This window comes from Engraulis encrasicolus, chromosome 23, assembly GCF_034702125.1.
Source record: "Engraulis encrasicolus isolate BLACKSEA-1 chromosome 23, IST_EnEncr_1.0, whole genome shotgun sequence".
NCBI classification, from domain to species: Eukaryota; Metazoa; Chordata; class Actinopteri; order Clupeiformes; family Engraulidae; genus Engraulis; species Engraulis encrasicolus.
In genome coordinates this window covers 38,896,206-38,898,705 of record NC_085879.1, presented here as the reverse complement: position 1 = coordinate 38,898,705, position 2,500 = coordinate 38,896,206, and the positions used below count along the sequence as shown (strand labels likewise).

Sequence of the window (2,500 nt, the reverse complement as noted above, 5' to 3'; positions counted from 1 at the left end):
TCCATCAATAGAAAAAAAGATAGCGACAAAAACACATTTTTCAGTCGCTGTAGTTTAACAACAGATGACAAAAGATAAAGATTAGAGCATTCTTTCTCCTGCGCTACTTTCTTCATATATATTTTTTGTGTGTGCGTGCGTGTGTGTGCCCAATGCACATGTCCATGTGCAAATGTGTGTGTTTGCAAGTGTGTGTGTGTGTGTGTGTGTGTGTGTGTGTGTGTGTGTGTGTGTGTGTGTGTGTGTGTGTGTGTGTGTGTGTGTGTGTGTGTGTGTGTGTGTGTGTGTGTGTGTTACAAAAACAAGTAATCAATCAGTGTTGAAAAGGGAACAGATCGAATAAGAAGAAAAAACAGCGTCCAGGGAACTGAAGACCAATCGGGCCAGGAAGACTAAATGCTTTTGAAACGGTGTCTCTACATATTTTAACTCCCACCTGGCGGGGGCACAAACAAACATCCTGCACCGGGCCGCATGTACTACGCTACGGCAACATCGATCAGGCCAACACTGATACGGATCATGGTCCTCTGCAGCCTGCCATTGACCAGCGCACTTTGCTTTTGCTCTGTTCAGCACACTAGTCAATATCCCGTCTGAGAAGTCATCGATGGGGGGAGGAGGGGGGTGAAAAAAAAAAACTTTGGTGACAAAGGCATGGTCAGATGCATATAAATGGCAGAGGACGTGGACGTGGACATGGACATGGACGTGGACGTGGACGTGGACGTGGACGTGGACGTGGGCGTGGGCGTGGGCGTGGACGTGGACGTGTGTGGTGCAGTGTGGACCAGGCATGAAAACGGGTCAGGGGTGAAAAAGGTGAGAAAGGTGCGGCGTGGCACGGTGGCACGGAGCGCCGCGTGTGCTGCAGCGGTGCACACAAATGTGTGGTGTGCAGTGGAGTTTTTGGGGGATAGTGTTGTATAAGAGTCATACTAGGGGGTCTGGGGGCATGCTCCCCCTCGGGAGAAAATTGAGCTAAAAACGTCTTTAAATTGTTAATTATGAGCATACTGTAGTGACCAAGGGACAGTGAAGATAAGTCAACCATCTTCGTTACTTCATGATTGTCATGCTGTCATGTCTGATGAGGGGGGCAGATAGATAGATAGATAGATAGATAGATAGATAGATAGATAGATAGATAGATAGATAGATAGATAGATAGATAGATAGATAGATAGATAGATAGATAGATAGATAGATAGATAGATAGATAGATAGATAGATAGATAGATAGATAGATATAGAATGGGTTTTGGTTCTCAGCCTTTAAAAAAAAAATCCCTGACCTCATCAAAACCCTGCCAATGCCCCCCTTAAAAATAAAATAGACTAATGCCCCCCAATGGCAACTAAGCACCCCCTCCTCTCAACACTATCCAATGTCCCCTCAACGCTTGCCTGGTTGTGATCTCGTTTGAACAGTTAATCATCATATTTCAGACAACTTGTAATACAAAAAATCTTTGACACAGTTTGGATAAACTACTGAAATTTTAGTCCATTCACCTAGTATATCCATTTCCCTACCTATGAAAAAAAAATAGGAAAGCTCCAACTTTGACCGTGAAAAAACTGTTTGACCGTGTTCCACTAGATTTTTAATATGTCATTTAGATGTAGGCTACCAAGGGATTACAAAAAACTTGGCATGATTCCTAAAACAATTTGTCCCGTGTCAAACGATTGACTAAGTTAGGCTTCGCTCTTTCTCCCTCTCCCTCTCTCTCGTGCGTGCTATAAGAAGCCGCAGCATTCGAAGCATGATGTTGGATGCCTGGCGTAGATATGCGCTTCTTCCCCGGCCGTAGCGCATACTATCGCCATTCCGTAGCGCACAGACCCGTTAGAATAGCCGTCAGGAAAACGTGCCGTAAGCCTACCCAAGCTTTCATTAAGGGAGCTCTTTTGAGAATAAATACCTTTTCATGTGGGCAGGGCAAATGCGGTTTCAAATTATTAGGAAAACAGCTTAACTTCTGTGGCTAACTACATCCACTCACTTCTCATCGAAATGCTTGCGTCTTGATGTTCTCATAACAAGAATCATGATCTCAAATAGCTACCTCTCTGGGAAACATGTAGACTATCTGTGACAGATCGTTTGGACATTTTCTTATAATCAGAGATGTTCTAGAACTAAAAAGAAAGATATTTGATACAACCACGCCAGCCCCGCAGACCAAAGCGAGCGACACCTGTTTAACACGCTTTCAAAGATAAGTATGAAGGGCGGGACTTAGATTGAGCTCGTTCACGTTATTGGCTGTGCCGAAAGCAACAAATGCTGTGATTGGTCAAACGTCATTGTCAGTTGTGGAATCTCTCCTGAATCTCTCCTGATGTTTTTTGCGGTAGAGCGCTACACAATGATACAGTAAGTTGGCAGAGGACGTGGACGTGGACATGGACATGGACGTGGACGTGGACGTGGACGTGGACGTGGACGTGTGTCGTGCAGTGTGGACCAGGCATGAAAACACTTTTCTCCTCG

The 2,500-nt window shown here is 44.8% G+C and overlaps 1 protein-coding gene across 6 annotated transcripts in view; it reads right to left on the bottom strand.

Moving 5' to 3' along the window:
* The window catches only part of diaph2 (diaphanous-related formin 2), a 642,359-nt gene that overhangs the window by 407,542 nt on the left and 232,317 nt on the right, over positions 1–2,500 (bottom strand). The gene's annotated exons all lie outside the window — the stretch shown is intronic.